This window comes from Amblyomma americanum, chromosome 11 (assembly GCF_052857255.1).
Source record: "Amblyomma americanum isolate KBUSLIRL-KWMA chromosome 11, ASM5285725v1, whole genome shotgun sequence".
Taxonomy (NCBI): Eukaryota; Metazoa; Arthropoda; class Arachnida; order Ixodida; family Ixodidae; genus Amblyomma; species Amblyomma americanum.
In genome coordinates, this window is record NC_135507.1 from 17,682,210 (window position 1) to 17,704,985 (window position 22,776).

General features: G+C 49.2%; 1 protein-coding gene across 2 annotated transcripts in view; it reads right to left on the bottom strand.

The window, feature by feature from the left end:
- The window catches only part of LOC144111114 (uncharacterized), a 101,212-nt gene that overhangs the window by 29,169 nt on the left and 49,267 nt on the right, over positions 1-22,776 (bottom strand). For both annotated transcript variants that reach the window (XM_077644255.1, XM_077644254.1), the window contains exon 2: positions 6,374-6,446. The gene's annotated coding sequence lies outside the window, so the exon portion shown is untranslated. The remainder of the gene's footprint in view (positions 1-6,373; positions 6,447-22,776) is intronic.

The window sequence follows — 22,776 nt, forward strand, 5'->3', positions numbered from 1 at the left end:
TCCGGATCGGTAGCCGAGCGCCCTAACCACTGAGCCACCGCGGCGGGTCTTACGCGACGAAAAAAACTGGAAATTTCGCGCCACAAATAAGCATGCTGATTCATTCTAAAACGAGTGTTGTTCCCAACAAAATTTGTTGAACAGAGGTTATATCTGCAACCTATGTGTAACAGACCAGAATATATGTAGAACTGAAGTGACTCATTTCGAAACGGGGGTCGTTGCAGATAAAATATGCGGAACAAAGCTTTTAGCTTAAACTTACGTGGAATCGAGCAAGCCATTTCGAAACCAAAGTCGCTCCGAATAAAATATGTCGAAAACAGGTTTTATCTGAAACTTATTTGAAACTGACCAAGCCCACGTAGAAGTAACCAGACTGATTTCGGAACGAGTGTGCTTCCAGATACTGCCGGCCCGAAAGACGCGGGTTCGATCCCGGCCGCGGCGGTCGAATCTCGATGGAGGCGAAATTCTAGAGGCCCGTGTGCTGTTCGATGTCAGCGCGCGAAAAAGAACCACAGGTGGCCGAAATTTCTGGAGCCCTTCGCTACGGCGTCCCTGATAGCCTGAGTCGCATTGGGACGTTAAACACCCATAAACCAAGCCAAACCATCCTTCCAGATATGTGGAACACAGATATCAGCCGAAACTTTAGTGGAACCGATCAAGTCTACGTAGCACTGAGATTAAGCTTGTTTGAGAACGACACGTGGAGCGAATAAACCTTCTCTAAAAATGCCAATTTAATGTATCGTAACCCTGCACAGGCTGCCCATAGATACCCCGACATCTCGAGGCCAGCCGGCTGGTAGTCTCGGTCCCGTTGGTAGCCAGTCAAAATTAATAATAATAATTGGTTTTTGGGGAAAGGAAATGGCGCAGTATCTGTCTCATATATCGCTGGACACCTGAACCGCGCCGTAAGGGAAGTGACAAGGGAGGGAGTGAAAGAAGAAGGGAAGAAGTAGGCGCCGTAGTGGAGGGCTCCGGAATAATTTCGACCACCTGGGATCACGAATACGCAACATGGGAGCCAAAAAGGGAGTTGGCTGTTCTGTAGCAGTCTTCTTTAAGACCAGGGTATGCTGACCAAGTTCCGGAGTAGGTTTCGATCACTAAATATACGGAATACTTACTCTTGGCAAAAGAAGTAAATTCTCACTGCAAATTGCAGTAACTTGATGTAGTTTACGATGGGAGGAGGCTTTTAAATCCGGAACTGGAGGTGTTAAGGTTAGCAAAGAGAGGAGGTTGAAACGTCTCGATTAAAATCTTCGTAACTGCTAGAACTTCACGTGTTTTCGAGAGGGAATTTGTATCCGTAGCGAACCCTGAGTATTCTGTATTTTTAGGGATGGAAATCTACTCCAGGACTGGCAGAATACTATGCCCAGTGAAGGGTGTGCCCTAGAAGACAGCTTAATTTCTTTTCGATCCCTTGCTGTTTAGAGTGTATAACCGGCCACAAAGTGGCGTAGCGTGCTGAGCCCGGGACTGTGCTGTCGCGTCAGGCGCATTTCGACGCATGAAACGCACGCGCGAACAACAGCAAGCGGCCAAAGTTTAAGCCTACGGCCTCCAGGACAGCTCACGGATAAGGCGCTTTCGACGCACATAAAAGCGTTGTGCTCCCCTTCAAGCAATTAGTCCGTGCCCTTTTGCAAACCGCCAAATTTTCTAGAAAACGTCCGAAAAAAAGGCGGACGCGATGAGCTCGTCGGCGCTTGCGTGTACCGGCGCTTCAGGCGGTCGAGTCCTAAAGGTGCGTTCCCAGAGATTCACCGCAGTCGGCAGCGACAAGGTCGGCGCCGTGAGCTTCGCGAGACACCCTCTGATGAAGAAAACGTGAGGCGCGAGTCAGCGGTGTCGTTTTCCCGCCGGCGAAACCTGTCGTGAACAGTGACACAAAGCAGAGAGAAACGGAAAATATAGAAAAAAACAGAAGAAATGCGCGTTGGCTTGCGCCAGTGAATCAGAAGAGTCCCAAGCGCAGTCGTATTTTGCGGCCGTCCTCACGATTGAGACAGGTTACGCGTGCGAGATGCATTATGACGGTCACCGGCTGCGCTCCTCTTCCGGTTTTCGTGCAAGAAAAACTGGATTCCTGAGCCGTCGCCATGTATTGTTCAGGTGAAGGTATATATACGAAGGAAACTCGCAAGAGAGGGCACGGCCAGGTATCGTCAGTCCGGCGCCACGCTCTTGACGCTGGTGACCCGCCTCTTCCGACGGTGCCAGGAGACTGGACGCTGGATAGACTAACGTTTTCTTGCGCCTAAGCTTTTAAACGCCACCTCTCCGGCACCACCGCAGCCACAGGGACACCCTGCACAGTATTGTTCTTTATTCGACGCGGCGACGTTGAAGTGTCCACGTTGAAGTGAAACAGTTACTGCGCCCTTTTCTTTCCTCAAATCCGATATTAATTTCCCACTGATATATACAGCGTCCTTGATAGTCACGTGGTAGTTTTTTTTTTGCGTGCTATTGTTCACTACGGCACCTCTTTCTTCCGTTCTTCTTTCCCTCCTTTATCCTTCCCTGACGGCGCGGTTCGGATGTCCACCGAGATATGTGAGAAAGTTACTGCGTCATTTCTTTTCCTCAGAAACCAAAACCAAACCACCCAGAAAAGATACCTCTTTAAAGAGACACATGACAGAGAAGATCGCCTGTATCAAGAGGGTGCCGCGTTCTAATCGCAAGGAGACCACTCTCACCGAAAAAGATTTTGCAAGATAAAAAGGCATAAAAACTAAATACAGGCGTCGCCATCACCAGTCGATTTCGGAACTAAAACACGTACGTTGATGCCAATTTCTTGACGCGGATCTAAAAGGCTACGCTGAGCAGCCATTGCCTTCAAAACGGTGGCCGCTGGCAACTCGCCCTTTTAGGTGAGGACATCCCGAGTTTGAAGCGACTGGTGGAGAGACTTTCAATTTTCAGGGCGATAAATGCGTCTTCTGATGTCGGAAAAACTTCAACATAGCCAGAAAGATTCAGAGAATCAATTTTTGCTCTGAATAATATTTGTCTTCAGTGTCCCTTTAAGACTGCATAAGCGTTTGTACGTTCGTTTTAGCGTAATGGTGATTGACCGCTAAGGTGAGTAGCATATTGCACACGGCACCATCTCGTGAGTAGCAATATAGGTGTTTCTTGATTAAGTAAGTTTGCAATGTTTGGTTTTCGAAAAAAAGTCCACTTATTCAGTCACGACGTTGAGAATAGTAGTAATAATAATAATTGGTTTTTGGGGAAAGGAAATGGCACAGTATCTGTCTCATATATCGGCGGACACCTGAACCGCGCCGTAAGCGAAGGGATAAAGGAGGGAGTGAAAGAAGAAAGGAGGAAAAGGGTGCCTTAGTGGAGGGCTCGGGAATAGTTTCGACCACCTGCAGATCTTTAACGTGCACTGACATCGCACAGCACACGGGCGCCTTTTGCGTTTCGCCTCCATCGAAACGCAGCCGCCCCGGTCGCGTTCGAACCCGGGAACTCCGGATCAGTAGCCGAGCACGCTAACCACTGAGCCACCGCGCACGTTGAGAAATTGTTGGCGCTTTTTCGCACGTCAGGGCCCTCTTTTCGTCGACGCTTTCGCTCGGCTCACGGTCGTGGAGGCCTCTCAGAGTCGTCGCTAGCACTCGTGATAGTGATGACATTCGCTTTACTCTCCAGAATACTACTTTGGCCAACCCGTCTTATCTCCCACAGCAGCCAGCGAGCAGCTCGCCGGCCACCTTGAGGTAGACTGTCGAGCCAAGGCAGGATAGCCCCCTAGCTCGTCCGGCCACTTACGGCGACAGCAGCTGCTAGGGTGCTGTTATCGCGCGCCTCTGAAGGGTTGCTCGGCAGCTGCAATCGGTAGCGCTTGCACGCGGTAGCTGTCACGCTCTGCTCAAAGGTCGACCTACTCTCCTTTGCACTAGCGCTTATCCTGCCACGTGTCTGCATGACGGCTTGCTTATGAGGAAACACCGGCGACGAGATTACAACCAACCTTGCCTTGCACAGCGGTTTAACCGGGTCGAATACGAAACCAGCGATCTACACAAACATGAAATAGCAGACTTTTCGCTTTCTTTCGAGACAAAGATACAACTAGAGATGCAGTGCTCCGCTTTGAGAGGACGCAGCCACCTGAATCCATTACCACAGATAGCCTTTTATCGCTGTCCGGCATTCTGATTCGACAGCCTCGGGTTTTTATTATCCAGGTGTGACCACAACTGGCTAGTCCCCAATACATTTTGCGTTTTGTACAAATCCCCTTAATGCAGCACTACAAAAGTGCCCCAGGCTTTTCCTCTCCCTTGACTGTACAGCACCGTCCCTGTAAAAAGGTCCGCGCCATTGGCCCACCATTGGCCCATCATCGGAACATCATTGGCACATTATTGGCCCACCACTGGTCACCGGGCGAAAGTGGGATTTTCCGATTACGACATCACAAGGCAAGGAGAATTACGTAAAGCCTCCACGGAAGAAAAAAAGAGTTGGCGCGTATTTCTTACATTCGCTTCGCTTCAAAGCGGCCTCCGAAGCGTTGCGCACGAGCCGTCTCAGCGGCCGGCCAATCCCACCGTATACGAAACAAACAGCGCCGCTTCATCTCTGCTCGCTCTCTTTGTTCAAGCACAAATCTACTGCCGACTCCTCGCTCGGCCCAGAACTGTCATGTCCGCCGCGCACGTTCGCCCCGCTCTGATGCATGATTCGAATACGCACGCGTGCAGTTCGTGCGAAGCCGTCAGAGCGAATACTCGAGAGACACGGGGAAGTCGGCGGGAAGCGAAATGAGAAGAGCTGAATGCACGTGACGCAACATATCGATTGGAGGAGGCGAAAAATCGGCGCCGCGCTGAGCAGCGCACGAATCCGGATCGAAAGCTCATCAAGCATTAGCTCACTAAGTTTCGAATTGATTGGGATGAAAAAAACTCGCTGGACGGTTACCACTGGGTAACGAGATATTCAGCGATAGCTATTGAATTTCTTTTTTTTTCATTTCGCAATAAAGAATTTGACAGGGGCATGCATCTATGTATTGTTTGCAACACATACTAGTTAGTAGACTATACTATAGTCATATATTGTTACGGTACACAGTCGCGAAGCGAAGAGGACGTTTTTGTGTCGCTGAGCAGTTGACGACAAGTACGCGCTAGCCGACCCTAATACCAAAGTCGTCATCAGTGACTCTCAACAGGCTATTCGCAATTACGATGCTGGCCGTATCTCTTGCCAGGCGTTACATATTCTACGTTCTACAGCACCCTCTTCCACATCTCGCTTACTTCTTTGGGCTCCAGCCCAAGAGTCGCTCAGCGGAAACGCCCAGGCACACACACTCGCTCGAGATCTCAGCTGCCGAGCCGAGAGTATGATCAGCCACCCTGCTTCCGCTGACACTAATATCCCACGCGCTTCACTATCTCTACTCACCACTTACACGGACATACTCCAGCACTACAGACTCCAAAGGTGCACATATCCTCCCGCACACCGCGATCTAACAAGGCGCGAGGCCGTCCAATGGCGCAAACTACAAACTGGCAGCTTCCCACACCCCCTCTTATACAGCAAGATCTTTCCGGAACAGATAGCCCCCATGTGTAAACACTGCTCAACTCCGGCCACACTCATACACATGGTGTGGACATGTCCACATTACAACAGAGACAACGCAAACACCCCAGAGACGTGGGAGTCTCTCCTGTGTACTTCCAAGCCAGCAGACCAACGCTGGCTTATCCAGCGCGCGGTGGAGGGCGCGGCATCCCAAAGGATCCCCGCCGACCTCCTCTAAGTCAGCGCAACCGGTCCTTTGACTGGTCCCCTGTTTTTGGGCGCAATAAAAGAGTTTACCTACCTACCTGCAGCTAGTGCTTGAGTGATCTGGCTTTTTGGTGTGTCTTCTGTGATTCCTGCTGCTGAACTAACCTCGTAATAATATAACTGAAGATCGAAGCAGCAGACAGAACTCAAAAGAGGACCTCCCGCCAGTGACGTCGTCCGATTGTCGTGGCTCGCGGTTAATCCTATTCCACGGAGGCACCTGCTAGCCACTCGCGATGCCATGCTAGGAGATTAACCGCGGCGTCATGAAATCCAGTCGACGCTGATGACTAGAGGGCTTCCTTTGGGGAGTGTTTGCAGTTCGTTCTAGCACTTCAGGTCTACTCCAGTCTGGCGCTTCAAACCCACGGCGTTCCTACGTTGGATCTGTGCAATGGCCGACTCACGTGAATATCTAGGCTTCAGAATAGCGAAAGCAGATTCCAGCGGGTTATCTATGCCGCTCTCACTAATCGACTATTCCCGAGGCTTTAAGTCGTTTCTTCCGAAGACAATCACTCACCTCTTTTCCTTTTTTTCTCCGCAATAGCGAGTGCCGCTTAGCCGCTCAGCACATCCTTCCTTTGTCCTTCATCCTGCAAAAGCGATAAAAAACTATCAGTTCATAACAACGTCGAAAGGTGCAGCCAGACAGGTATAGTAACACACAATTTCCGATTAGGAAACACCGCATACTTTACATTTCTGTGCACCGAAGTTAGAACAAAAAAAGAGGGAAAGATTTCTGAGGGTTCTCGCACACGTTTGTATGGTTCTCATTGCGCAAAGCATAAGGAAAACGTGCCGAACCCTCGATTAGGTTAGCAGACAGCCAGTCATGTGGCGCTACGTCACAGATTTCTATAAAGTGTCAGACGTGGTAAGGGGAGAGCGCTTATTTTGTCGCCCTTCCTGTGTCTTTCATCCCTCCGCGCTGAATTTTCCGCCAGAATGGTCCCGTACCGTGTCTTGTTTGTGGGCTTTTCGCGCAACTTTACCATGTGTGGTAACTTGACACCAAATAGCCTGGCAACATGTTCTACTTTTTATAAACTGATAGGCTGGTAACGAATATGAAGCATAAAAAAATGCTATAGTGCAGTCGACGGCCGGAAACGCCTCTTGGCAGTGCCGTGCAGCCATGCTTGAACCAACGTTGATCGCACGCGGAGCAACAGTAACCAAACGGGTTGTCCCGGAATCGCTTGTGAAACAAACGCATCCGTGCTTTTTCCTGCTTTCGCTTGCCCCTGAATCCGCCTTGCTTCGCCTCGTGCGCTACGCACTCTGCGGCCTTGATGCCCAAGGTGTCTTGCCCCAGCTTCGGAGACACGTGCTGCGATGTCTCGACGCCAACGCCTACTGGCCTCGCATTCTGCTGCACGGAGTGCGGGGTCCTGGCGGGATCCTCGCCTTCTTTCCTCGTCTTGAGCACCTCGTGTGGCTCGTGTGCCTCAAGGAACTAATCGTAGGGTTTTCCGTCGCATACGCTATACATCTGGCCGGCCAGCCTGCCAGGAGATGCTGGCGCGAGCCTGCGGACGCCGACGACACCGAGTCCGCGATCTCGGGAGTTAAGGCACTAACTGCTCTCGCTGTAAAATCATGGCATGAGACCACGAAGATGATTTTCCTTTGTGCTTTGCTGCAGGGGCCATAAGGATTTAAAAACCCAACGGAGAGTTTGTAAGTGGAGCCAGAAAAGGTCAGGCGGGCGTATCGTGACTGATGCTCCTGTCTTGTGCAGATGTTCTGTCGAGTGCTATTTTGCTCTACAGTCAGTGTCTATTACTTTTTTTTGTGAGAGCTTTTAATGGAGGCCATTCTATACGCAAAGATTTCATCCCATTTTCCCATGTGACACGCTTCCCTTCTGGGGGAAATTGGAATATACTCTGTTACATTAACGTGCCATCAATTATGATTCGCCCTAGTTCATTTAAACTGCGAATTTCGCTATCATATAAATGCGTATTGGTTTCTCAATCTATGCTGCTGCCTCACTGCCTCTTAAAGTTAGTTGCCCTGGTAGCGGTGTTTTCCATCGATTGCTGCACCGTCCTGATATCTAACTTCAAGCTTCTTCGTTGGCCTCCATGTTTTGGCCCCACGGAAGAGTACCGACAAGATACAAATACTGCACACTCTCCTTTTCGGCCGCACAAGTGAATTGATGTTCGCAATCCGAGAGTCCATGCCAAATAGGCTCCAATTCTCTCAATTCCAATTTTAACAGAAAACACATTCAGTGGACACGTGCGAACCACCTCACACTCATTCCTAACGGGAGCTAGACGCCGTTTGAGTTTCAGCGTGGACCTCCCGTGACGTGAGCTGAATCGTATACAACGACACGATGGCTTCGCTCCCACCAGCAGCAAGCAGCTGTGGGAGCGTGATTCGAAACCAAGTCTATAAACCGCGGTGCTTGCGCGGCAGCACGACGCCCCCGAAACCTTTATAGCCACCGCGCTTTCGCTTGTACGCGGCGGTTGGCTTTTTCGTTCTTCCCAAAATACATGAAGCGATACCGAGCAGCCGACAGACACGGTCATGTGTTTTTGCCCAGAGCAGGAAAAAGACGCCGAGCTAAACAAGGAGCCACCGTGCCGAATACCTTTTTTTCCTGTTCCCTCGATCAAATGGCTTTGGCACACGAGGGTCTCAAACTATTTTCTTTATCCTTGATGCCGGCGGATTTCTCTTGACTGTTACGGTGGGCACATGTTTAGACACAGGAGCTCGCCCACCAAGCGGGCTCAGCGCGCGAGCGGTCCCCACCGAATTCAAGCGATAGGTGGCCGCCGCGGCAGCTTCGGACAAAGGGTGATTGTTCAGACTACCGCCGCCGCCACTTCTTGTGTCGCGAAGTGGCGTGCAACGGCGGATCTTGGCGCTTGCCGTGTTTAGTGCTTGTGGCTGCGAGGCGTATTGCCGAATACGCATGTGGAAATGATCAGCGTAGCAAAGGGCACGATATTTTCTTCTTCTCTTTTCTTGTACAGTACAGCGGCGAGGCATTGTTGCCTCCGTCTGACTTCGTGGGAAGAGATCCACTGGCTTGAAATAGCGGGACCGGAAAACGGAGCACTGACAAAACGATATCCACGCTTTGAGGCACAACACTATACTCAGTGATGGTCTCCTGTCTCTAAAAGATGCTTCCCTGCTGTATACGTCGAGTTCGGGCGCAAGCTCTTCCTACCAGCCACAGACAGACCAGCCGCCGAGAGCCTCCAAAAGTGAACGAGACGCTTGGTGCATTTCTACTGTACTGAGTTCCGAGTTGATGGCTCGCCCCACGGGAACGTACACGTTTTTACGAACTGCGGTGTCTGTGACCGGATTATTACACCGCATCTAAAGATTACTTAGCACGCGGTCTCAGCGTTTGATCCTTGTGAGGATCTAACACTGAGAACCTGGGTGGGAAACACCTCCACCAATGAGAAAAATCGATAATTTCCAAGCGTAGCATGGAGAGCGTTTGCTAGCGGCTAAGTCGTCGCCTGCGTCATCTTTCATCCGGAGCCGGATGAGTCAAGATAAAGAAAGCCGCGCCTACTCTCGCCAACGACACACGAAGGTGAGAAGGCGGCCGAGGCTATCGAACCTGTCGCTAAAGCTGAACAACAGCAGGCGAGCACATACAGCACGAAAAAGAAAGCGACTGAAAGCGCCATCTCGTAACGCACCAAAAGCGAAAGCGGCGAAGTATACGCCAAATGCACTTTTCAAGTGGAAGTGACGCCAGTAATAGCGGCACCTCCTGAAGCCGCGAAAGCTGCCAGGGAGTTAAAGCACGCTGCCTAGGTGTCAAGTCCGGATGGTGTCATGAGTTCATGGTTTTTGCTGTTTTTTTTTCTCTTTGTATGTGTTTTCGTCTTTTACCCACGATCGGGTTTGTATAAATATGAGCCCCTTCGAAAATAAACTCAGTTGGTAGTTTGCCCTCATTGTCTCGTGTTGTTTCGTCCGTTTCGTCCGTTCTGAAGTTAAGCGCTCCCCTATAATAATGAACCGAAGAATACATATGTGTGCGAAAGCAGCGGCTCGCCAAGCAGCCAGAGAACCTCCCAATACCCGGGTGCAGCTGCCACCATTTATGAACAGGCATAGAATGTATTACGCCTTTCCTGTCATACATTTTACGTCTGCACTTAGTCGCCATCGAGAGCAAGACAGTAAATTCTTAACGCGAGAGCGTTAAGGCTCATGTTCAGCAGAAAATCCAGCGACGTTAGTGTCGTCGTCATCGTCACTGATGTTGCAAGCGAAAAAGCAGATGGCACGCCTGCCATCTAGGTCACGTGGCCTCATGACGCCATCAGAACCTGCCCACCATGGGAGGTGGCATTTCAGTTAATGATCGGTCACGACAGCTTACTTGGGGAGAGCAACCAACGTCTCGCAAGACACACCAGTGGCTGTGTTTCAAACAGCCACCTGCCGGGTCAGTGGCGCTTCACTTTAACGCTGCCCCACTGCGCCAGAGTATACTGTGGGGACTCGGCGCGATCTATGATCGTATAGTAATGAATGACTAATTCCGCATATATGCGCATGTAGGCAGAACCTTGGCAACCGGAAAGGACTACTTGTGCGGGAGGGATCTGTAATGTCATCATCATCAGCAGCAGCAGCCTGGCTACGGCCACTGCAGGGCAAAGACCTCTACCATAAATCTCAAATTAACCCTGTCCTGTGTCAGCTGTGGCCACCTTATCCCCGCGAACTTCTTAATTTCAACCGCCCACCTAACTCTCTGCCATCCCCAGCTAAGCTTACTCTCTCTTGGAATCCACTCCGTTACCCTTAAGGAGCAGCGGTTATCTTGCCTTCGCAGTACATGCCCTGCCCAAGCCCATTTCCTCCTCTTGATTTCGACCAGGATGTCATTAACACGCGTTTGTTCCCTCACCCACTCCGCCCACTTCCGGTCTCTTAGCAATACACCTATCATTTCTCTTTCCATTGCTCGCTGCGTTGTCCTCAACTTAAGCTGAACCCTTTTCGTTGGCCTCCACGCTTCTGCACATATTGGTGAGTACCAGTAAGATACAGCTGTCGCATACTTTTCCCTTGGTCTCTAATGTAATCTTATTTTATTTCATTTAACCGTTATATGATGGGGGATGCCCATAAGACGGAACTTAAGTTTCCCCTCAAGATTTCCTAAAGTTCAGGGTAGTTTCGGCTGCGGCTTCGCCGCGGTTTCGGGACAGTGTGTTCACCTGTGGTTGCGGAAAAAGGGAACTAAAAGAATTTTATGTCCAGCATTCCTTCATGAGCGGCCTGAGTCGTTATGAAAAAGGAACTGCCTGTCCCAGTGCGGGTGTGGCCCATATTTCACGCTCGCTGCAGGAACAGTAACAGGCAGGACAACCCTCTTACCACTTCGCGTGCCTTGAGGTGGTACAGTAACGGTGTCGGCGACGGTAGGGTACGCTAATCGGTCGCGCGCCTTAAATAACGCTTGGCGCAGCTCTCCCTCTTGAAACCTCCTTTCCCCGTGACCCGCTGTCAAGCCCCTTTCGGCGACGCACAAAGCGGAACTCCAGAGCAGACCGAAAGGACACAAAGGAACTGCCGCTTTCAACGCCTTACTGAATGTGACCATAGAGGTGGAGGGGGTGACGTCTTGCCAGCGGTCTTCCAACGGCGCGAACTCGGCCGTCCAAAGCCCGACACGCTTTCTTAGCGCCCGGCTTTTCTAAGACAACTCTTTTTCCCATACGTGCGTTTTCTGCAAGGACGATGTCTTGTGAAGAAGAGCCTCGCAAAACAGGGGAAAGTAGGCGAGAAAGAAAAAGAACATAATGAGATTAGAAGCGCCCTCAAATGGAACACAGGGTGTTTCACCCAGCACTTTACGCAATTTTAAAATAAAGCCTCTGAGTTAGAAGAGCGCTTTCATCGGCATAGCATTGTCAGACATCAGAATACAGCTAAGGCGTGCTAACTAGCAGGCTGGTAGGAAGTCGAAGGTATCGCCGCATGGTTCAACGAGCAAGTTTACAGGCTGAGGCCCGAACTACTAAAAAAGTTAAGCGAGATAGCATCCCTGGCACACAGGCGAGCGCGCACAGGACGACAGGCCTTCATCCTTCCGCCAGCGGCCAGAAGAAGTGCGATTCCATAGTGATCAGTGTCAAGGCCACAGGCGAGGGGCAAGAATTTGTTTCTCAGCAGGCATGCATATCTAGTTTGCATTCGACCCCCTGGTTAGGTGACACTGCAAATGTCCAGATGACAGCCATGCCCCGTTGATTTCGTGTTCTGTTGGGTTTGATGGCTCATAGGCAACTCAGGTCATGCATGCACCAAACTCAAGGCATAGGGAAATTGTTTTCTGCAGAATTTTATAGAAATATTAATTATCGCTGATATAGAGGGCCTAAAACATTGGTTTGTATTACCTAGTGACGAAAGAAGAAATTTTATGAATGGCTAATACTTTCGTAATGGCCTCACGGGAAACCACTGCAAACTCGACCTTAGTGGGAGGCATTACCATGAGTATTGATATGGGGACGTGTCAGTTAGTCATAGCTTAAAAGACAGCATCAAGATACAGCATTTCTTGTCGTTCCTAAATAAAGTTGTTCGAGGCTGCGAGGGAAGCCGTAAGAGTTTTGAATGAATTTCAGCCACCTAGTATTATCTAATTTGTACTGGCATCGCACAGCCCACGGGCGCTATCGTATTTCGCCTCCGTGGAAATGAGGCCGCCACAAATGGGATTCGATCCTGCGACCTTGGCTTTTTGGAATAATAACTTCGACACATTTGAAGTGCACTACAGGTAAACGGCTACTGATTCGAAATCAGCCGTGCAGCTTGCGCCGACCAGAGCCGCAGTGTATCTCATCAAACTCCAACATAACAAGCAATTCTGGACAAACGCATTTTTGAACGGGAAAAAGTTTATGGGAGCCGTCTTGTCTTATTTTGTAAGATTTCACTATAACAATCATTATATTCGCCGATCTCCCGTCGGCAGGCTTGCATTATTTCTGCTATTAGCGATCTTGTTATCGTGAGAAGTGTTCGCCATTGGTTTTCTGTGGCAGTCTTAACTGCTCGATGCAAGCAATGGAAACACAATATAAAATAAAGATTTTGTTTGCAACACATCGGAACATATCGGAATTCAAAATTTTTGTTCAACAATGTTGGACATGGGGAGGCGACCGCTCCTCCGTCAATCCTTCCCACAATCCCCCACTGACTCCAGCGTCAAGATCCAAGAGTTTTGTCCAAAAATGTCGGACACGACACAGCTAAACATTCTTGCACCCATAGTAGGCTTATTTGTGAAGCACAACTTCACGAGGCCAAAACGGACCACCGAGAGTTTGTGTGAAGCTTGACCTTCAGGGTGACCTCGGCCAATCCATAAATAAATAAAATAAATGTTACCGCGGCTAGGATTCCAACCCATGGAGGCGCAAACAGGTCAGCTTCGCAAGCCACTGCCCGAGAACACTATGCTATCGCCGCAGCAGATCACTCCTCGTGTTAAACTGCAGCACACTCTCGCGTTGTGCACTGCACATCTTCATCACTTAATGCTACTCTCGAACTAATATCGTCGCTAGACCTGCCGACGACCCAGCGAAGCAAAACCATCCCAACATGCTACACACATGTATGCTTTCCACGGTTTAACTACGTTAGAACCCTACCACTTTTTTGCTATCCACTGCCCCAAAAACGCAGTCGCGCTGAAAGTCGATAGAGTCACGAACGGGCACCCACACTGTGGTTGTATTGACGCCGTACGGTGTTTGCTTTCTTCGGAGTCCCCACGAAGATTGACATCACTTTACCACTTCCACTGCGGGAATTCTCCGGAAGCTTCGTTAAGAAAGAACACAAAGACAGCGCAAACCTCCGTCCCTTTGGCCGCGGCGACGCGAGCCGACTGCGAAGCGAACGGAACGGGAACAATAGCCGTAATGAGCGCCGACACGCGGAAGCCGCGGTCGACCGCGTCCGTGGGCCGGAACCATTCTCGGCTCCTCGCTGTGACTCCTGGCGGTGCGGTGCGCTGCGCATGCGCCGGCAGCAGCACTGCGGGCTCGGAGACGCGCTTTTCTCGGTTGGACGGCAATTTCTCACCGCAGAAGGCCGAGAAGAAAACTCGTTTAATGCAAGATAAGGGAACACGGGTGAAAGAGACAGATGGAATTGTAGTTGAACCTCGTCATAACGAAGTTGAAAGGGAACGCCGATTACTTCCGTTATAAACGTAGCTTCGTTATAGCCCTTGTTAGCCGAGCATCCAAGGGGAATCGTCATTCCTTCGTTATATCCATCATTTCGTTATAACGAGTTTCGACTGTTCATAATGGAAGCAACGAAAATAGAGGAAAGCCAAGAAGCGACCTTATGTCATCAGGATCACCTGACAGTCCGTAGAAATGCGCCACTTATCAAATTATCCGTAATATCCGTCGGTGAAACGTTGCGGCGGCCGTTCTGTGTTCCAGGCGTGCTCCGAGGGTGCTTTTGCCGCGTTTCCATGGCCTGTCCTTCTGTACTGGGATCGCGCGGAGTTCTTACCCTTTCTGCCTATAGCATCAGCGCGTCTTCAACCTTCAGCGGTGGCTCAGTGGATAGCGCGCTGGGCTGCTCAGTCCGATGACGCGGGTTCAATCCGGGCCACGGTGGGCCGAAGCCGCGCGTTTCTTGGTTGGGCAGCAATCCCTCTTTCGTCTTTCACTCCAACCTTTCTCCCTTCGGTCAAGGCGTGGTCCATGAAGTGAGACAGTCACTGGACCTTTGATTTCCGCAAAACCAATTTAACCTATAACGCGATGGCACTGCGCGTTAAAGACCCCCAGGTGGTCGAAATTATTCCGGAGCCCTCCATTACAGCACCTCCTTCTTCCTTTTTTCTCTCATTCCCTCCTTTATCCCTTCCCTTACGGCACGGTCCAGGTGTCCTCCGTAATGTAAGGCGGACACTACGCCATTTTCCTCTAACGAAAAGGGCTCAGCTTAAGTTGAGGACAACGCAGCAAGCCATGGAAAGAAAAATGATGGGTGTAACGTTAAGAGACCGGAAGCGGGCAGGGTGGGTGAGGGAACAAACGCGAGTTAATGACATCCTAGTCGAAATCAAGAGGAACAAATGGGCTTGGGCAGGGCATGTAATGCTAAGGCATGATAACCGGTAGTTCTTAAGGATAACGCAGTGGATTCCAAGAGAAGAAAAGCGTAGCAAGGGGCGGCAGAAGATTAGGTGGGCGGATGAGATTAAGAAGTTTGCAGGCAAAAGGTGGATGCAGCTGGCAAAGGATAGGGTTAATTGGAGAGATATGGGAGAGGCCTTTGCCCTGCAGTGGGGGCAGTCAGGCTGATGATGATGATGATGATGATGATGATGATGATGATGATGATTCCATTATGCGATGGAAATGCGACAGCTTTAGCAGAAGTTGATGCCTTCACATTAAGTAACGTCACTTCTGGTCTGGTGATGTCACTTTCCTGCAGTTAATGGACGAATTTTACGACAGACGACGCGTTTTGGCCACATGGGGCTTCTAATGCTTTAAAATTATTCCGCAGCACTCCACCATAGCACCTCTGTTTCTCTTCCTGACTATAGATATGAGGTCTCATTACAAACCAAAGATTACAAACAATGAAACAAATACAGCTCTTCTTGATGCAATCAGCGCGATGTGTCCAGCCATTCGAATTCACTATCCGAAAGAGCAATGCATCCAATGCTGACACATCTTTTTTTTTTCTATTGCAGCAGCCCTATTCACATACGCTTCAAGAAGCTGCCTTTCACCTTGACTGTTTGAATTTGCTATTTCGGCGAATATAACTTCGTGTAGGAGCATTACTGTTTTTTTGTGATATACGTGGCACCCCTGTGAGCTCAAAAGCCACATACAGTTTACCTTGGCTCGTTTGCTAGCAAGAGCTGTTTATGTTCAAGTAATTAAGGCATAAATGGCTCTTGAGAAACTAATCGAATGGTTTAGACAGTTTTGAATCTTCCCCATTTGGTTCATTAAGCGAATCGAAAGAGAAGATATTCGAATCACTAGCCGAAGACAGAGTAAACAGTCCAGGTCTATATAGAACAGTGGTGAGAACAGCAATGCCATACCTCTTGCGACCCCTACGTGACCCTTAAAGGAGGCCTGCGTGCAAAAAAAATATGAAAGTTGCAGAAACGAGAACTTTGAGATGGGATGTGTAGAGTGACAAGAATTCCTCCAGAACAACCACATATCAGCAACGGTCCAGATCACAGATGTTGAACGAGCGATTCAAGAAAGTAGGCTGCTATGGTTTGGTCAGTAATGAGGAACGGCAGCGAATACTTGGAAACCCCGTGAAGAAACTTGAACTGTGTGGGGGGTAAGAGGCTGCAAGAGCGATTGAATAAGTGGCAAGACATGAGGAGGAAGGGGTGAAGAAGCTCAAGAGGGAATGGGTTAATGACAGGTTAGAAGTGGAGAGGGCTCACTAAAAATATGGGACAGAACAGCAAAGAGGTGAAGAATATTCAAAAATTTCGAGTATTCGCAAGCCTTTAATTGCTCACACTACTCAAAGGGCGTCGTCTAATTCAGCACCTGAGCTTCTAGAATTGATCTTTTCAGATATGGTTACATACCGAACAATTCTGGACAAAAGCATTTTTCAACAGGAAAGACTTTATGAACGCAATTTTTTTTTCATATATTTTAAGATTTCACCCGCCGCGGTCGCTCAGTGGTTAGGGCGCTCGGCTACTGATCTGGAGTTCCCGGGTTCGGACCCGACCGCGGCGGCTGCGTTTTTATGGAGGCAAAACGCTAAGGCGCCCGTGTGCTGTGCGATGTCAGTGCACGTTAAAGATCCCGAAGTGGTCGAAATTATTCCGGAGCCTTCCACTGCGGCACCTCTTTCTTCCTTTCATCTTTCACTCCCTCCTTTATTCCTTCCCTTACGGCGCGGTTCAGGTGTCCAACGATATATATGAGACAGATACTGCGCCATTTCCTTACCCCAAAAACCAAACATTATTATTATTATTGTAATATTTCACAATAAAAATCAATACTGCAGATCTCCCGTCAGCAGGCTTGCATTTTTTTGCTATTAACGTTTCTGTTATCAAAAACGTTCTCCACTGGTTTTCTATGGCAGTCTTAACTGGTCGATGCGAGCGATGTAAAAAAAAACTTTATAGAAAGATTGCGCTACGCATCGGAAGTATCGACCGTTACCTTCAATATTTCCATAACAGTACCTTACAATATTCCAAATTTTTGTCAAGAACACTGGGCATGTAGCACCTCAGAGCGCAACATCAGAGGCGTTGACAAGACGTGCGTTCTGTACGAGACAATTATCGCAAAAACGCTTCTTTACAAACGGCTGAAAATCACCGATTGCACGATGCTGTGGCGTACAATCGTTTGGACGAAACGGCACCCAGTCCCGAAGGTTCCGTTGCCCACAAAGCTCATGCAAGCGGAGCGCACCCTAGTAGCTCCATCTGGTGTTTAGCGAGACACGTTTGCGCCCACCAGCGACAGCCCTCATGGGAACTTGATTTGTACCGGAACAGTCGGTCGCTGTAGACAACGTATACTACTGAGGACAAAAGTTTCCGGGACGCGAGTTCTAATATAAACGTTTATAGTAGCTCCACCTCACTACCCACCCTTTAAAAAATGTCTTTAAACAGTCTGTAGATTGTCCATAGACTTCTGTCTATAACGTCTATAGATCTCCACAGCAAACCCTACAGAAAAGTCTATGGCCAATACAAATCCCATAGACAGTGTATACACAATCTATAGATTTATGGCCATACACTTTTAGCAGACTTTCATCTATAGATAGTCCGTAGACTGCGAATAGACACAAAGAAATATCTATAGGAAGGCAGTAGAGTGTATAAGAACCCTATAGACTGCCTATAGACCATTTTTGTAAGGGCAGTCGCCTGATATTGTGAAGAGAGGAAGGAGCATTTAGGCCTTTAATGACTTCGTACAAAATCGGGCGACTGGGTATCGAGGGGGAGCTACTGTGAATGTTTGTACTAGAGCTCGCGTCCCGGAAAATTTAGTCCCCAGTAGTACATTCGTCGATTCCCTTAGTAATATTACGGGATCATCGACCAGACGGTCGTTCACCGTCTTATGCAGGGCCACAGTGGTGCAACCGAACACGGAGTTTCGTTATATTGACTAGAGGGAAAGCTGGCGCTCAGTTTATCCGCTATGGATGGGCGCAGGAATCCCGAAAAGATGAGGTTTCGTATTTTGCTCGGCTATTGTTGGGCATGAGACGTGGATTCAGTCGTAACAATAAGACTATTCTCGCGGCAAGCCTCGAGGAAATGCTGCCAAAGTTTCCATACCAGTCTAACACCGAACTTCCACTGGCGTTAAATATTCTGAAGAATTCAAAAAAGCATTATTCAAAATCATTTAATCTGCACACGGAGGAATGCATCGCGCCGCAGCTATCGATTCTGAGACAGAATCCCCGTTTTAGGCCTAGCACTAGCCAAGTCGAAAAAGAAACTTCGTCTTCCCGGCATCCCCGACGCGAATGAGTTACCCTTTAATAAACTTGCATAGGCGGTGGCGCCAGGTTTCGAAATATTGAGAAAATTTATGAAACGGACATGACACGCATGCGCACAAACCGCTTGCCAGTTGCGCAAGCACACGAGCCGTGGGGGTTCTGCTACGTCAGCAGAACAGCCGAGCAGACGACGGTACAACTGGAAAGCCCTCTGTGCGCATGCAAGTTCTCTCGTCCATTTCGCCACGCCACTGCTGTCTGGCGTGGAACGCTAAACGACAGTCCGGTTGCCGATCTCGTGATATTACTTCAAAAGAATCAAAGAGCTGTACATGAGCTTTTGAGGGACAGGGGGGGGGGGGGGGGGGTCCCGCCAGCGGAAAAGCATAGCGGAGGAGGCACGGTAATTCTCGCGCTAGGCACACCCTCGGTCGTTCGCGCTTAAGAGGCAAGGGGGTTATGAGATGAAAGGTTCATGCATAAATTTGGTCCAACGTTCGCCCACTTGAGTGCAAATTTACGTGACTGGTGTAAGTAAAAACGTTCAATTATCAGCAACGCCACGTAGACTAGTTGAAGCGTGGCACGGCACGGCCAGACACGCCGCAATTACACGAACAGCACCAAGTGGATGTGCTCATATACCTGTGAGTCAGTGCGACAGCTTAAAGTGAAATAAAACTCGCTGCTTGCGTCAGAGGAAATCGGTACGCCACATGCCTTTGGCGAAGAGTGTTCGCTCACTAAACGAACTATATATAGTTCGAGCGCGAACATAGGCAAAATAGGGATATTAGCCTTGAAAAAAAGTGTTGTGTAAGAGCGGTTACATCCGACCCGTGCGTGCATATGAACATACGATAAACGCGACGTCAAAACATGTTGTCTCGGTTGTCGAGAATTAATTCCACGCTAAGAATCCTAATGGCCATTAGCCAACTTCTCAAGGTTCGGTAAGTGTGCGCCGGATTCGACTCTTCGCTTGAAGTCGGTCAGCCGAATTTGCCATTAGTCACACCACCCACCGCGGTAGTTCAGTGGTTGAAGCACTCGGCTTCTGTGATGGAGTACCCGGGTTCGAAACCGACTACGGCGGCCGAGCTTTAGTGGAGATGAAACGCAAAAGGCGTCCGTGTGCTGTGCGATGTCAGTGCACTTAAAGATCCCCTGCAGGTCAAAAATTATTCCGCAGTCCGGCATCTCTTTCTCTCTTTATTCTTTCAGACCCACTTTCCTATCTTCCCTCACAGCGCGGTTGAGGTATCCACCGAGAAGTGAGACAGCTACCCCGCCTTTCAATTCGTGATAAATAACCGATCATGAGTATCACCATACACCTACGGATCGATAATAACTGTCGTCGTAATGGCGGCATAAAAAGGTACGCCTTACAGCGCCAGCTGTTATAGCCGAGTCCTCGCGGTTTGACGAAGTCGTCGTCGTCCCGTCCACACACCCTCCTCTCTGCCTTCCCTTTCCCAAACGGAGAATGGGGGAGGAGTGTACAGGATTGAACAGAGGACGAACGCGCTCGGGACGCTCTACACACGCTGCACGACAAGATCCCCGTCAGTGCCCACACACTTATCACAGTATAGTCCCATAACAAAGGCAATCGTCGTAGCGTCATGCGTTACGTCATTGCGTCAATAATTTGACGAACCAGCCAGTGCTGATCCCTCGTAACCTTCGGGTAATCGGTAGAAACTTTTTAGCGGTTCGCAATATAAGCATGCTGTAGAAGACGAGATGTAAGAATGACGTCACATTAATGGCGTCCGTCATGGTGCATTCGGCTGCTTTTGAAGCGGCCGGCCTGGGCGACGATGAAAAGGAGCTTGGCGAATAAAAGTAAATGCTGCAGATCTAGGACGGACGTGAACGAAAAGCGTCCAGTTTGACAGGCTGAAAATAAAAAATTAAAAAGTGTAAAGGAGAACTCAGAAAAAATGAGGGACGAGAAGAGCATTGTGGGAAGGTTAACTCATCAAGAAAGGAGAAGCTAGGTTTCACGTAACTGGCATTTTTTTTCTCCACAAAGGAGTGCGCGCACGCGGGCGCTCAGTAAAAGCAGGCGTCATCAGGGCTTACGCACAACGAAGCGAAGAAGCCGGGTTATTACGCTCCAGGAAGGTGTGAGTCGGCGCGCGAAAAAAGAAAAAGAAGCAGAAAGAGCACCAGATGGCAGCGCCGAGCGTAGCGCGAACGGCACTGTGAACCTCGAGAAATCAGCGCTGGTCAATAAAAGACGGCGCGCACGAAGCGCGCGGGAAACGTTAGTCGCGACGAAAAAGAAGTCCAGACTTGTTCTCTGCTCCAAGGCCGAAGGAGAGAAAAAAGGTATGAAAGAAATCACGCTTTTAGTTCTTTTTTCTTGCAGAGGAAATCGAGGTGAAACCTCGAAGCTCGCAGCAAAGAGACTTCGTTTGTCTGCCACGTTCCTCTCCTCGAAGCTCACCGCGATCTGTTCTTCACTTGCGCTCCACGGCCGCGCGAGCGACTGCAGCGCCGTGACGGCGCGTTGCAAAGCGGGCGACAAAATACCACCAAAGACGGCCTCCCGTCCCCCACGGTTGAAGCGCGCACTGCCATGCTATAAACGACTCGGGCTGAGGAAAGAACAGTCACTTTGCACTTCCAGCGATGCACCTTTTCCTGCTTATTCCTCCGCACAGCGGCGGGCGAGCGATGGAGCACGTCCGCAGTTAGATCGACGGTGTCGCCCCGCGCCGTCGCCTGCGGAAAGCTGTACCATAGCGCGGCCAGCGCGACGAATGCCGTCTGGCTCGCACATCCGCTGCTTCTCAGTGCTTTGTGTTTTCATTGACGGGACCACGTCTGCCTTGTCTGCCTTGCGCAGACCGGCGTAAATGGAGGAGATTGTGGAAATCTTTGTACTGGTTTTCATTCACGCTGTTACCTTTATGTTCTGTCTGCGGAATTTCCTATGATGCGTCTCTTTAGTCTTTTCATTGTTAGTGGCGAAACCCGTTTGTTGGTTTAAAGCTAGAGAGGACACTTAAGCACCGCCTTAAGGGTATGACGCGATAGCGTAGTGGGTTAGGCTTTCCATTCTGAGCAGTTTGACACCTTTGAACGAATTTTTCATTTTTCAATTGTTTAAATTAATTAATTGACCAATTGCACGCTATCAATTCTCTTAACTAACATCATCAAGCATTGGCTTTTCATTCTGACCATTTTGACATATTCTGAGTATTTTGACACTTTTTTCCTTTAATTAATCAATTGATCAATTAAATAAAACGATCTCTAACTCGTCATCGCCAATCACACACTAATCAGTCATCAATAACTAGAACCACAAATTACCACGATTCGATTTTTTTACGCAGCCCCCTATTATTTCCGAACAGTGGTGCCGACTACTACACTACGCCGACGGCTTTTCGACCGAACGAGCTGTATACGCTATCGCGTAAAAAAGGGATGAACTTAATCGCCGCTCGATAGGTGGCGCTGATGCGAGTTGCGTTGCTTGTGGAGAGGAAGAGGAAACGGCTGAACACTTGACACTTTTCTGTAAAGGGCTTCAACCAACAAAAATTATGGTGGGGCAGGCAAAAAGATTGAAAAAATAAAATGCCCCAGCTCCTGTCACTAGGTAAGGGCTGCAACCTACAGTGGAAAGCAGCGGGGCTGATTTGCCCAAGGCATTGGGGTTTAAGGATAGTGAAGGGAAAGTGGATTTTAAGCGGGTAGAAGTAACCAAGCGAAGGTTATCTGATTGGTGCCTAAAATCAAGACAAGAATAAAATTTCATAAGTCATGGCTAGGTGGCTTGAGCCACCGCCCCATTTTAAGGGCTCAGCCTTATCCATCCATCCATCCATCCATCCATCCATCCATCCATCCATCCATCCATCCATCCATCCATCCATCCATCCATCCATCCATCCATCCATCCATCCATCCATCCATCCCTCCATCCATCGATCCATCGAAGGTGAAAGGGATGGCCGCTCGTAGGAGGCGTAAATTTATTTACGGATTATAAATTTATTTACGGATTATATGTTTTTCTTTCTGTTGTTAGGCAGCGCCTACCTCAAAGTAAACGGGCCAAAGAAAAGGTGCGTCGTGGGCGAGGAAATAGTTTCTGCGTATCTCATTTCTCAGGAGTGAGAAATGCGGGCTCAGAGCAAACAAAGGAAAACAGAAAAATATCTCGCAGGATGGTTACCGCGGTCTAACAAGAGATTAAGCGTAATCTGTTTGCGGTGGTCAATACAGAGCAGTTTATTCATTAAAAATGGTTGTTGTGGAAAGGAAATGGCGCAGTATCTCTCTCACATCTCGGCGGACACCTGAACCGCGCCGTAAGGGAAGGAATAAAGGAGGGAGTGA